The 15,299-nt window shown below is 43.1% G+C and overlaps 1 protein-coding gene across 1 annotated transcript in view; it reads left to right on the forward strand.

Moving 5' to 3' along the window:
* The first annotated feature begins 8,295 nt into the window (after nucleotides 1–8,295).
* ei24 (EI24 autophagy associated transmembrane protein) overlaps nucleotides 8,296–15,299 on the forward strand; it is a 47,472-nt gene continuing 40,468 nt past the window's right edge. Inside the window, exon 1 of the mRNA XM_043676873.1 lies at nucleotides 8,296–8,384. The gene's annotated coding sequence lies outside the window, so the exon portion shown is untranslated. The remainder of the gene's footprint in view (nucleotides 8,385–15,299) is intronic.

A 15,299-nucleotide genomic window follows, 5' to 3' on the forward strand; every position in this document is an offset into this window, starting at 1 on the left:
CGCTTTTCCAGCAACACATTTTCAGCTCTGATCTCCAGCATCTGCAGTCCTCACTTTCTATCCATTGACTCCAGCTGTACTTCCTGCTGCCTTGGGAAACCAACCAGCATAATTAAAGACCCCTTCCACCTCAGTTATACTCTTATCCACCTCTTCCATCGGGAAGAAGATATAAAAGTTTTAATATACATCCGAATAGATTCAAGAACAGTTTCTCCCCCACTGTTATCAGACTTTTGAATGGATCTCTCAAATATGAATTCTGATCTCTCCTCTCTCTCTCTCTCTCTCTCTGCATTAGTATCACCGTATTCTGCACTTTGTTCTGCTACCCTGATGCAGTTTGTCTGGTGCGGTCTGCCTGTATAGTCCACTGAAAAGTGATGTTTTGTGTATCTCAGTACATGTGACAACAATAAGTCAATCAAAATAGGAGCATGAGATGGCTGCTTTGCCCTTTGGGCATGCTCCACTATTCAATTAGATCATGGCTGATCATCTACTCCGTACTCTGTTTCCACTTTTTCCCCATACCTTTTGATCACTTTAGCCCTAAGAACAAGATCAAACTTCTTCTTGAAAACATTCAATGTTTGAGAGAGGCTGAACAGGCTGGGGACTGTTTTCCCTGGAGCGTCGGAGGCTGAGGGGTGACCTTATAGAGGTTTACAAAATTATGAGAGGCGTGGATAGGGTAAATAGGCAAAGTCTTTTCCCTGGGGTCAGGGAGTCCAGAACACGGTGGGCGGCACGGTGGTACAGTGGGTGGGCGGCACGGTGGTACAGTGGGTGGGCGGCACGGTGGTACAGTGGTTAGCACTGCTGCCTCACAGCGTCAGAGACCCGGGTTCAATGGCCGGGTGCTGGCAGGTGGGACCAGATTGGGTTGGGATATCTGGTCAGCATGGACGGGTTGGACTGAAGGGTCTATTTCCATGCTGTACTTCTCTATGACTCTAACTGCTTTCTGAGGCAGAGAATTCCACAGACTAACCAGTCTCTGGGTGAAGAAATTTCTCCTTATCTGAGTGCTAAATGGCCTACCCCATATTCTGAGACTGTGACCCCCTGGTTCTGGACCTCCCAAACATCAGACACATCCTTCATGCAGTTATCCTTTGTAGGCCTTTTTAGAATTTCATAAGTTTCTATGAATCCGCCACCTCCACCACCAACACCATTCCTGCCCTGCCCCCACCCCCTGGTCATTCTTCTAATTTCTGGTGAGTATAGGCCTTCGTTAGTTTCCTGATGAAGGGCTCCAGGCTGAAACATCGATTTTCCTGCTCCTCAGATGCTGCCTGACCTGCTGTGCTTTTCTAGCATCACTCTAATCTTGACATAGTCCTAGCCAATTCAGCCTCTCAGAAACTAATAGCTGTTGCTCAATAATGACATGTTCACACTTTGACAACCTCAAGCTTAAGTATAATAGGAAGAAATTGAAATTTCAACAAATACTTTTTCATTCATTTCTGGGATGTATGTTTTACTGGTACAGCTGATATAATATTTTTGGCCATCATTAGTTGGCCTGAGAAGGTGGTGAATCATGATGCCAGTTTGATAGAGCTAAATGGCTTGCTAGCCCAGGTCAAGGGATATCAGGTGACAACACCACCAGTCCTCACCCTAACCCTATCACATGGACTGGAACCAAAGAAAGACCTGACTCAATAACAAAACCAGGTTTCTGTCCTTAACTGGTTTATTGATTCACCTTTGAGGCTTTAAAACAATTTTATTTAAATTCTCAAAATACCCTGGTGGAATTTGCTTTCAATTGTTAATTTCCTCATTTGTATCTTGTATAATTTCCTTGTTAAGTCTTTAATAAAATCTGAGAGATCCATGCCATGTAATGATGGCAACAAAATTTGAGAGTTAAGACAGTGAATGCTGTGATGGCACAGTTTAGATGATTTCTATGGAAAGGGTTAGTGTGAATATTTTCAGATGGTTTCCCTTATCTATGTTTACTGTTTGTGCCCTTGCAATCAGTACTTGCCTGAATTATTTTAAATGGTAAAATAAATGTATTTTGAGCGCGTACTGGGCATGCAATTTCTTTTTGTTTCTGTTCACTATGTGTGTGTTTTTTGGATCATTCATGTTTTTAAGTAAGAATGAAGCGTTCCATTGTGTTCACCTCCCAGCGTGTGAATGATGTGAAGTTTATTTTTAGAACATAGAAGAATACAGCGCAGTACAGGCCCTTCGGCCCTCGATGTTGCGCCGATCCAAGCCCACCTAACCTACACTAGCCCACTATCCTCCATATGCCTATCCAATGCCCGCTTAAATGCCCATTATGAGGGACAGTCCACCACTGCTACTGGCAGGGCATTCCATGAACTCACAACTCGCTGAGTAAAGAACCTACCCCTAACATCTGTCCTATACCTACCCCCCTTAATTTAAAGCTATGCCCCTCTGTTTTCCTCTGTTATTAATGTATTCCACAGCTTATTCTTTTTGTTAGATTAAATTTCCTACAGTGTGGGAACAGGCCTTTCGGTGCAACAAGTCCACACCGACCCTCCGAAGAGTAACCCACCCACACCCACTTCCCTCTGACTAATGCACCTAACACTATGAACAATTTGACATGGCCAATTCACCTGACCTGCACATCTTTGGATTGTGGGAGGAAACCAGAACACCCAGAGGAAACCTATGCAGACACTGGGAGAATGTGCAAACTCCACACAGACAGTCACCCAAGGCTAGGTGCTGTGAGCTGCAGTGCTAACCACTGAGCCACCGTGCTGCCTTCCAATAGTTGTGTTTTAAATTAGATCGTTTATATACTGTCATTCAAAAAAAATCTCAGAGGAGCTGTATGCAGTAACCTCTCCTTGGGCAAATTGGACACAAGCCTTTTGTGGCCAGCTGGGACAGTTTCAAGGCTTTTCACCTTTGGAACAGCAGTGGGCCAAAGGGTTAGTCTGAAGGAGAGTAGACAGTTTAACCTAACCCACCAACCAAGAGGCTGACCCAGTCTGATTGGCTGCCTGTTTTACAGTCTTGAATATACTTACCAACCCTGCCCCTACAAATTTCTGCAATGAAGAATTCCACAGACTGACTACCATCTGAGAGAAGAATATCCTCTACATCTCTGTTTTAAATGGTTGACCCCATACTCTGAGATTATGCCCAAGTCCTACATTATCCTCGAGGGAAAACAAGCTCTTCTCCTGAACTCCTATGAGGAAAGGCTCAACCTACTCAACCTCTCCTTCTTAAGGCAGTCCCACCATACTCAGAATCAACCTAGTGCAATTTCTCTGGACTGTCTGCAATACCAATGTATCTTCCTATTTGACTGTGCTAATCTAGAACTCAGTATTCGCACTGCTGCCTCACAGCGCCAAGGACCTGTGTTCAATTCCAGCCTCGGGCAACTGTTTGTGTGGAGTTTGCACATTCTCCCCGTGTCTACGTGGGTTTTCTCAGGGTGCTCTGGTTTCCTCATACAATCCAAAGATGTGCTAAATTGACCATAGTATTCAGGGAAGTGTAGGTTAAGTGCATTAGTTGTGGGGTAAATATATAGTAAGAGGGGAGGGGAATGGGTCTGGGTGGGTGACTGTTCAGAGGGTTGGTGTGGACTTTTGTTGGGCCGAAGGGCTTGTTTCCACACTGTAGGGATTCTATGATTCTAACTGTAGAAAATCCCACACTGACAATTATTGATAGTATGAGTAGTTTATTAAGATTGTTTTCTAACAGTTATTTCTGTTTCCAAATATAAATGTCACATTTCTTCTAAAGATACCATCTTGGAAAATGTTTCAGCAATCAAATATAAAGCAATAAAATGTGATTGGTTCAAATATTTTTTCGATTAATTCACTGTTGACACTTAGTGAAGAATTCTTTTTGATCATTTGGATATTGATAATAGTGAAAGTCCAGAGTCTCACATCAACACAAACCCTGAATTTGGTAGTAGGCAAGTTGTTGGAAGGAATCCTGGGGGACAGGATGTACATGTATTTGGAAAGGCAAGGACTGATTAAGGATAGTCAACCTGGCTTTGTGCATGGGTAATTGTATCTCACTAACTTAATTGAGTTTTTTGAAGAAGCAACAAAAAGGTTGATGAGGTCTTAGCCATGTACGTGATCAATATGGACTTCAATCAGGCGTTCGACAGGTTTCCTCCTGGTGGACTGGTTAGCAAGGTTACATGGAATACAGGGAGAACCAGCCATTTGGATACTGAACTGGCACAAAGGTAGAAGACAGAGGGTGGTAGTGGAGGGTTGCTTTTCAGACTGGAGGCCTGTGATGTGCCAAAAGAATCTGCTGGGTCCACTGCTTTTCATCATTTATAAAAGTGATTTGGATGTGAATATAGAAAGCATAGTTAGTAAGTTTACAGGTGACACCAAAATTGGAGATGTAGTGGACAGCAAAGAAGGTTTTCTCAGAGTACAATGGGATCTTGATCAGATGGGCCAATTGGCCAAGGAGTGACAGATGGAGTTTAGTTTAAATAAATGTGATCTGCAATTTGGAAAGGCAAATCAGGGCAGGACTTGTACACTTAATGGTAAGGTCCTGGGACTGTTGCTAAGCAAAGAGACCTTGGATTGCAGATCCTTAATTCCTTGAAAGTAGACTCTCAGGTAGATAAGATAATGAAGAAGGTTTGCATTTATTGGTCAGTGCATTGAGTAGAAGAGTTGGGAAGTCATATTGCGGCTGTACAGGACATTGGCTAGGCCTCTATTGGAATACTGTGTGCAATTCTGGTCTCCCTGCTATAGAAAGGGTTCAGAAAAGCTTTATAAGGATGTTATCAGGGTTTGAGGGTTTGAGCGATCAAGAGGAGCTGAATAGGCTGGAGCTGTTTTCCCTGGAGCGTCAGAGACTGAGGGGTGACCTTATAGAGGTTTATAAAATCATTAGAGGCATGGATAGTGTGAATAGACAAAGTCTTTTCCCTGAGATGGGGGAGTTCAAAACTAGACGGCACAGGTTTAAGGTGAGAGGGGAAAAATTTAAAGGGACCTAAGGGGCAACTTTTTCACACAGAGCGTGGTGTTTGTGTGGAATTATTTGCTAGAGGAAGTGGTGGAGTCTGGTACAATTACAACATTTAAAAGGCATCTGGATGGATATATGATTAGGAAGGGTTCAGAGGGATGTGGGCTAAATGCCGGCAAATGGGACTTGACTAATTTAGGATATCTGGTTGGTATAGACAAGTTGAACAGAGGGTCTCTTTCCTTACTGTTTGACTCTATGACTTAAATAAGGGGATCAAAACTGTTTTAGATGTGGTCTAACTAGTGTTTTGTATTTGCAAGACAATTTTTAAACTTCATTCCCTTTGGAGTAAAGGCCAAGAGTCAATTTCCCTTCCCTATTATGTACTAAGGGTTTATGCACAAGGACTCCAAATCTGTGCTGTAGCTTTCTGTGGTCTTTCTCTATTTAAATAATATTAGGCTCCTCTATTCTTTGTGCCAAAGTGCATAATTTTACATTTCTCCACTTTATATTTCATTTGCCAGGATTTTGCCCACTTATTTAACCTCTCTATATTGCTCTGTGGACTCTGTGCCATCATCACTTGTTTTCCATTTTGTCTTTGTGTCATCTGCAAACTTGATTATAGTACGTTCACTTGCCTTGTCCAAATCATTAGTATATATTTTAAATAATTGTGGCCCCAGCACTGATTCCCATGGCACTCCACCATTTATAGGTTGCATTCCTAAAATTGCCCCTTTCATCCCAACTCTCTGTCTTCTCTTAGTTAAACCTGTATGGGAATATCTTACCTCCAACTGCATGGACTGTTAAGTAGCCCCATGTGCAGTCACTTATCAAATGTATTTTGGAAATTCAAATATATTACATTTACCTGTTTCCTTTTATTGATCATGCATGTTCAATTCAAGATGTTGGCACTGGTATGGTCCATAGTGTTCGGGTTTCTGAGCCTGTCTGCTGTATACCAGCCATATCCTTCATCTTTCTCATCCTTATTTTTCTTCATCTTCTGACGTTGTGGTAAAGCTGGAACAGTGCCGGTAGCTCAGCTGCTGTGGTGGCAGTGCCTGGTAGGTCTGGATTGTGCACTCTTGGCGGGGTTAGCATTGCTGCACCTGAGCCCCATGTGCAGTCACTTATCAAATGTATTTTGGAAGTTCAAATATATTACATTTACCTGTTTCCTTTTATTGATCATGAATGTTCAATTCAAGATGTTGGCACTGGTATGGTCCATAGTGTTCGGGTTTTTGAGCCTGTCTGCTCTATACCAGCCGTATCCTTCATCTTTCTCATTCTTATTTTTCTTCATCTTCTGACGTTGTGGTAAAGCTGGAACAGTGCCGGTAGCTCAGCTACTGTGGTGGCAGTGCCTGGTAGGCCTGGATTGTGGACTCTTGGCGGGGTTAGCATTGCTGCACCTGGAGTGGGGACTCCTTGAAGCTGAGACACCTTGCAGAAGCACTGGAGCTTTGTTTTGAAGACCCCTTGTATGGGAAGTGAATTCTATTCCTGTACTTCATGGCTACCAATGACACCACGAACTGCCAGTTCAAAGTGGAGAGGATCACGAAGAAGATCACGCATATCGACATAGACACCAAGTATTTGCAGAAATGCAGGAGAGTAGGACTACGGATCATGAACCCACTCAAGTCTACCTACAACACAGATTATATGGAGAGCTAATATTGCCGCGTCTCTCGCAAACTCCTCAATCATCTTGTGCATCAACTCTACAGCAGGCGCCATAATCTTGAAACCAAGATGGAGTCCACACTCTCCACTTGCATTCAAGATACAGCAGTACAGTTACGCGATATTGTCAAGCAGAACACTTCAGCTGTCCAGGACATTCTGCCTTGGACCTTTGGGTGACCATCCTCCAAGGCAGACTTCAGGACAAGCAACAACGCAGAGTGGCTAAGCAGAAGCTGATACCAAAGCTCAATACCCATGAGACTGGCCTCAACCGGGACCTTGGATTCATGTCACACTATAGGTGACCCCACTGCACGATATACTCTCTCATGCATGCACACTCCTACATACTCACACACCCACGCAGACTCTCTCATACAAGCTCTCTCTCATATGCACACACACACCTGTCAGACACATACCCCATCACCACACACCCACGCAGACCCTCTCATACACAAGCTCTCTCTCATATGCACACACACACCTGTCAGACACATACCCCATCACACTTGCACACACGCTTAACCAAGCTTGCACACACACATACACACATATATATATATATATATATATATACACGCTCTATAATGTACACTCACATGCACATTCTATCGTTCATACAGACGCACACAAAAAGGTTTATGGGGTGAATTTGTTTTTGCAGAATTATATTTTATTTTGCTCAAAAACTGCATGAATCTATGTAAAACTGTGCAGAGGGCTTGTCAGTCTGACTCAACATTGGGTCACAGACAGACTTCATACCTATTGTTTGAAAAGCTGAGCTACTTTGAGAATGTAATTTAAAAGAATTTATGGGGTTTACATATCAAAGAACTGAAACCAGCATATCCCATTCTAAAAGATGAAATATTTAATCTAAACTTGTTTAATGTATCACATCTCCATGACACTGGACTCCTATGGCTATAAATTCTGTGATCATGATCTTATACTCCACAATCATCTGAAGAAGGAGCAGCGCTCTGAAAGCTAGTGCTTACAAATAAACCTGTTGGACTATAACCTGGTGTTGTGTGACTTTTAACTCTATTCATGTAATTTCTTTTTGCTACTGGGTGGGGGGTGGAGGAGGGGTGGCATGGTGGCTCAGGGGTTAGCACTGCTGCCGCATAGCACCAGGGTACCAGGTATGATTCCAGCCTTGGGCGACTCTGTGTGGAGTTTGCACGTTCTCCTCAGCTTTGCGTTGGTTTCCTCCCACAGTCCAGGTCAGGTGAATTGGCCATGCTAAATTGCCCGTAGTGTTAGGTGCACAAGTCAGAGGGAAATGGGTCTGGGTGGGTTACTCTTCGGAGGGTCAGCTTGGACTTGTTGGGCCGAATGGCCTGTTTCCACACTAGGGAATCTAATCTGCTCAAAATGGCACTGAATTGGGGTCGCAAAGACTTTTCAATGTATCTTCCTAAATATACGTGACAATAACTGACCCACTCAACAATTCTGATTAATGTGTTATTGCCCGCTGGGAGTTGTAGTCTCCCGCATTGCCCGCTGGGAGTTGTAGTTTTACCGTATAAACTGTTGGAAGTTATAGTTCCGGCAATGAACTACATTTCCCGGCGGTCAACTCGCAGCGCATGCGTGCACTAAGAGGTGGCAGGGAGCGGGCCTGTTGTGTATTCAGAGTCTCGCCTTTGAGGCGGCGGGTAAGTGATCGCCGGCTACCAGGGTTCTTGAGGCCTATGCCTGGGCACTTGAGGGGACAGTCTGCTTGGCCGAAGAAGGGCCCTGGCTGGGTCTCGGACAATGGCAGCAGCCGGCTCTTTGTCCTGTTTCCCACCTCTGCCCAAGAGCATGCTCTCACTAGAGTAGCACAGGCAGGTCGGCATCAGGGTATGGAGGTGGGAGGTGGGCATTCTGTCTGTGATGAAATGGGATGTATAGAGAATATCATGATGGTCTGAGGGCAAGTCACTGAACCCCTTTCATCACTTGCAAGAAAAAACACCTATGTGCTACACCCGGAAATGTAGAGGAGAGAAAGAAAATCACTTTCCAAAATATTTGCCCTTTAAGACACCTTTTGTGTTTATGAACGCTGGTGTGGGTGTGATGATGTGTCACATTTTGGAATAAACCACATCAGAGAATAAACTAGTGTGGCATAGACTTGGTGTGTGACATCTCTTTTAAGTTTGGAAATGTTGTTAAGGATCTTCCAGTTGTTAGAGTTTAATATTAATCATAAAATAAGTAATTTACTGGGTGGTATTAAAATGCACATAATATTTATAATATTGGTATGAGGTTCAGCAAATAAATATTTTATTACACCAGTTATAAATGAATTCCCGATGCAGATTGTATAATCCCACGTTTCTATAGAGGAATGTCTATATCCAACCTGGTGTAAAATTGTTGTTCTCCTGAACTGAAACACATTTCTTTTAACTGATGTGTGCCGAAATATGTGATGGTATTGACAAGTTCTCCTAAAGGGTCAATCTTCAGCTGATGTCCTCTCCTGAATACCTCTACTCCTAAGAAGTTGGGGCTGCACGGTGGCTCAGTGGTTAGCACTGCTGCCTCACAGCGCCAGGGTCCCAGATTTGATTCCAGCCTCGGGCGACTGTCTTTGTGGAGTTTGCACATACTCCCCGTGTCTGCGTGGGTTTCTTCCGGGTGGTCCAGTTTCCTCCCACAGTCCAAAGATGTGCAGGTCAGGTGAATTGGACATGCTAAATTGCCCATAGTGTTAGGTGCATTAGTCAGAGGGAAATGGGTCTGGGTGGGTTACTGTTCGGAGGCTTGGTGTGGACTGGTTGGGCTGAAGGGCCTATTTCCACACTGTAGGGAATCTAATCTAATCTCTAACTGACTAACTTTCCCTCATTAATACCCCTCTCCCTAACTAACTGACTTTTCCTCCTCTCCTCCACTTACCTCCCTCAGGCACCCATCTTCATCTTCAGTAGCACACGCTTACAGGTTTTGTTGTAAATCTTCTGATTCCTGATGACGAGCTTATGCCTGAAACATCGATTCTCTTGCTCTTTGGATGCTGCCTAACTTGCTGTGCCTTTCCAGCAACACACTATCAACTCTGATTCCAGCCTCTTCAGTCCTCATTTTCTCTAAATTTAATCTTCTGCCTATCATCTGGAGAAGAAAATATTGGTGATGGCACAGATTGTGTGCAGATTTTTTTGTGATGCAGGAGTGCACACATCAGGAAACCGGATGCTGGGCAGCTCCATAAATCTAGTGGATTTGAATGCTAAATCTGCATTGTTCCGGGAGGGTTTAAAAATAAGCGCTGATTCAAGGCTTATTGACCCCTTCTTATTCAGATGTATCATCTGAGCTGTTTGGTTGAGACCCAAATCGTTAGACACTTTGTACCTAAATGATATTGAGATACCATGAGTGCTTTCTATTTTTCCATTAAAGAGCTACAATGGCACATTTGGTCAAATGATGGTACAAGCTGGTATGGTGATGTACCTAATTCTGCTACAATAGTTATGCAATTGAAAGGAGTTTATTAACAGATTTGTTTCCGTGGACAGTTCTATATTTTTATAATGTTTGGATCTTTTAGTTTGAAGATGGAGATTTTTTCAGAAACATTTTCCTGATGAGTCATTTTGAACTGGTAGCTTGTACACGTTTGTAGGATTGACTAACTGAGTTCATTCTCTTTTGAGTATTTCCTGTTTACTGAAATCTGTAGTTAAATATCCCATGCTCCACAGCAGCATCAACGATGGACTTTTTTTTTGTTTTATTTTCCTTCCCTTCCAATTTCTGTATCAGGAAGTCACAAGGACATCACTTACCAAAATAATGTTTTCTAGTAAAATTGACTGTTTTTGGGGATTGAGGAATGGCTACCTTCTACTGCTATACCCAATGTGCTGTTCCCGGCAGAGCAATTGCAGAGCATTTGTTAAACTCTGCAGAGCTTGGTTGAAAACTTGGACTTTGCTTCCGCCTATGAAATGTGTCATTGTAAAACATTACTTGCCCTGTCCTTGAAAATTACTGCCATGTTCTTTATCACTGAGAACTGAACGTAATGCTGAGAGAGGGAGATGAATAAATTGTCATTGCCCAGAGTAAATAGTTGTGACTTGAGATGTGAAATGTCAGTGAGCTGAGTGAACATAAGAAATAAATAGAAGTAGGCCATCTGACCTGTCGAGCCAGATCCACCATTCAATAGGATCGTGGCTAATCTTTTTGTGGACTCAGCTCCATTTACCACCCACTTATCATAACCAATAATTTCTTTACTGTTCAAAAATCTATCTTTGGAATTATGAGTGATGGTGAATGGACAAGAGGTGCTGAATTGAAGTGCAAGACACGTGTTCATCAAAGTCACTTTGTTGTCATAGAGTCACAGAGATGTGCAGCACAGAAACAGACCCTTTGGTCCAACTCGTCCATGCTGACTAGATATCCAACCCAATCTAGTCCCATTTGCCAGCACTTGGCCCATATCCCTCTAAGCCCTTGCCATTCATATACCCATCCAGATGCCTTTAAAATTAAGGGCTATGGGAGAGTGCAGGTAAGTGGAATTGAAATGCCCATCAGCCATGATTAAATGGCGGAGTGGACTTAATGGGCCAAATGGCCTTGCTTCCACTCCTATATTTTATGGTCTTAAATGTTGTAATTGTACCAACCTCCACCTCTTGCTATTGTCTACCTTGTATTGCAGCATCTGCAGGTTTTTGTTGTCTCCACCACTTCCTCTGGCAGCCCATTCTATGTGTGCACTACCCTCTGCATGAAAACATTGTCCCTTAGGTCCCTTTACATTTTTCCCACTCTCACCCGAAACCTAAGCCCTCCAGTTCTGGACTCCCCCCACCCTAGGGAAAGGATCTTATCTATTTACCCTATCCGTGCCCCTCATGATTTTATAAATCTCTGTAAGGTCACCCAACATTCCAGGGTAAACAGCCCCAATCTGATCTGCTTTTGGGGATTTATCCACCTTTATACGTTTTAAGGCATTCAGCACCTCCTCCTCTGTAATATGAACATTTTCAAGATGTCACCATCTATTTCCCCACATTCTATATCTTCCATGTCCTCCTCCACTGTAAACACTGATGCAAAATACTCGTTTAGTATTTCTCTCTTTCTCTCCCTCCCCACACCACCCCATCTCCTGCAGTTCCACACTTAGGCTGCCTTGCTGATCTTTGCTAATGATGTGACCGGAACCTATTCCTTGAAATTATTGCACTCCTACATAACACTTTTACAGTCTATTTTTAAAGAACAGCTTCCCAGAGCATATGCAACAGGTTTGTTCCTGTTAAATCCACCCTTCAACTATACAAGAGGTGCATGAATGGATTCCAGGGATGGCCCACAGCTATATTGCCAGCTGTGAGGTCGCTGACACTCAGTCATTGGCTTTCTCACTAGAAAGTAAGTGTCAGCATCAGGAGATGACCTGCAGGACTATAAACAGTTCTGTGTTTAATTTGAATTTTAATTCAAATTCTAATCAAATTTTAAAAACTTCTTGTATTTAGTAAAATTGCTTCAGCTATAACACTGGCTAGTTTGATTATTCTCAAGCAACAAGAAAATTTGAATTCAGTGGATAAGAAAACATTTGTTGCCAAGGGAATGCCAGGTGATGTATGGATTTTGGCCAGTGTTTCAGTTTAACATGCACTAAAGGCAAAATACTGCAGATGCTAGAATTTTGAAATTGAAACAAAGTACTGGAGAGACTGAGCAGATTTGACATCAGAAATGCGAGTAGAAATTGCTGGAAAAGCTCAGTAGGTCTGGCAGCATCTCTAGAGAAATCAGAGTAAACATTTTGGGTCGAGTGACCCTTTTATTCGAACACAGATCTGGCATCATCTGTGGAGAGAGAAACAAGTTTACATTTCAAGTCTGATGTGACTCTCTAATTCAACAGAACAAAGAACAATACAAGTCAGGAACATGCTCTTGGCTTTTCTTACTAAAACTTCCACCACTTCCTCTGGCTGCATGCTGCAGGCACTCGCCACTCTTTGTATGAAAAACTTGCCTTGCACATCACTTTTAAACTAACCCTCCCCCTCCAGACCTTGAACCTGTGTCCCCTAGCAATTGACCCTCCCACCATGAGAAAAGCCTCATACTTTACACACAATCCATATCATTCACAATCTTTTAAACTTCTATCAGATTGCCCCTCAACCTCCTGTATTCCAATGAAAACTAACTGTCTATCCAACCTTTATTCATAGCTAAAATCTCCTATACCAGGCAACATCCTGGTAAACCTTTTTTGTACTCTCTCCAAAGCTCAGGTTGTGAGTTTGCTTGCTGAGCTATCAGTGAGCCTCTAGTGAAGCGCTGGTGTTCTGTCCCGCTTTCTATTTATGTATCTTGGTCTGTTAAGGTGGGTGGTATCATTTCTGGTTCCTTTTCTTAGAGATTGGTAAATGGGGTCCAAATTGATGTGTTTATTGATAGAGTTCCGGTTTGAATAGCAGGCCTCTAGGAATTCCCATGCATGTCTCTGTTCACCCTGTCCTAGGATGGATATGTTGTCCCAGTCGAAGTGGTGTCTTCCTACGTCTGTGTGTATGGATACTAGTGATAGTGGGTCATGTCATTTGGTGGCTAGTTGGTGTTTGTGTATCCTGGTGGCTAGTTTCCTGCCAGTCTGTCCAGTGTAGTGTTTGTTGCAATCTTTGCAGGGTATTTTGTAAATGACATTTGTTATGCTGGTTGCTGGTACAGGGTCCTTTAGGTTGATCAGTAGCTAGTTCGAGTAGTTTGCTAGTCATCTCTGAGACTACGGAGACAGTCCATAGCATTTGCATCCTTCTGGTAGTGTGGTGACCAGAATTGTTCTTAGTATTCCAAGTGTAGTCTAACTAAAGTTCTTTAAAGCTGCAGTATAACTTGTGTAGATTAGAGTAGTGCTGGAAAAGCTCAGCAGTTCAGGCAGTATCCGAGGAACAGGAAAATCGACGTTTCGAGCAAAAGCCCTTCGGGAATACTTTTGCCTGAAACGTCGATTTTCCTGCTCCTTGGATGCTGCCTGACCTGCTTTGCTTTTTCAGCACCACTCTAATCTGAACGCTGGTTTCCAGCATCGGGTAAATAGGCAAAGTCTTTTCCTGGGGTCGGGGAGTCCAGAACTAGAGGGCATAGGTTTAGGGTGAGAGGGGAAAGATATAAAAGAGACTTAAGGGACAACTTTTTCACACAGAGGGTGGTACATGTATAGAATGAGCTGCCAGAGGAAGTGGTGGAGGCTGGTACAATTGCAACATTTTAAGAGGCATTTGGATGGGTATATGAATAGGAAAGGTTTGGGCCGGGTGCTGGCAGGTGGGACTAGATTGGGTTGGGATATCTGATCGGCATGGATGGATTGGACGAAGGGTCTGTTTCCATGCTGTACATCTCTATGACTCTATCTGCAGTTTCCATGTTTGCCCTATATAACTTGTGTATCCTTATACTCGATGCCCCTTCCAATGAAGGTAAACATGCCATAAGCCATTTTAAAATTAGCTTACCTTCCTGTGCTGCCACCTTCACTGATCCGTGGAGCCATACACCCAGATCCTTCTGCATATCAATACTCATAAGAGTTCTGCCATTCACTGTATAATTTCCACATTGACCTTCCAAAATGCATCATCGAAGATTAAATTCCATATGCTGTTTTTCTGCCCATGCCTCCAACTGATCTATATCATGCTGTATCCTCTGACAATCCTCCTCCCTATCCGCAACTCCACCAATCATTGTATTGTCCACAAACTTACTAATTAGACCAACTAAGTTTCCTCCAAATCATTTATGGAGATCACGAATGGCAGATCCCTTTGGAACACCACAGTCACAATCCTCCATTCCAAGACGCATCCTTCCACTGCTGCCCTCTTTCTTGTATGACTAAGCCAGTTCTGTAACCATCTTGCCAGTTCATCCTGATACCATGTGACTTTATCTTTTGTACTAGTCTGCTATGAGAGACCTTGTCAAAGGCTTTACTGATGTCCATGTAAGCAATATCAACCACTTTTCCCTCATGAGTCATCTTTGTCACCTTCTCAAAAAACACAATCATGTTAGTGAGGCACAACCTCTCCTACAGAACTGCACTGTCTATCATTAATAAGTTCGCTTGCTTCTATATGCATATAGATCTTGTCCCTGAGAATCTTTTCCAGTAATTTCCCTACTAATAATGTGAGGCTCACAGGCCTCTAATTTCCAGGATTATCCCTGTTACCTTTCTTAAACAATGGGATGTAGGTTTGCTCACTGAGCTGGAAGGTTCACTTCCAGACGTTTTGTCACCCTACCAGGTAACGTTTTCAGTGGGCCTCCAGGTGAAGCACTGTTCTTGATTCTTGCTTTCTATTTATATATTTGGGTTTCTTTGGGTTGGTGATGTCATTTGCTATTCTTTTTCTCAGGGGGTGATAGATGGGGTCTAACTCGATGTGTTTGTGGATAAGAGTTCTGGTTGGAATGCCATGCTCCTAGGAATTCTCGTGTGGGTCTCTGTTTGCCTTTTCCTAGGATGGATGTGTTGTCCCAGTGAAATGGTGTCCTTCCTCATCTGTATG

The sequence above is a fragment of the Chiloscyllium plagiosum genome, chromosome 35 (assembly GCF_004010195.1).
Source record: "Chiloscyllium plagiosum isolate BGI_BamShark_2017 chromosome 35, ASM401019v2, whole genome shotgun sequence".
NCBI lineage: Eukaryota > Metazoa > Chordata > Chondrichthyes > Orectolobiformes > Hemiscylliidae > Chiloscyllium > Chiloscyllium plagiosum.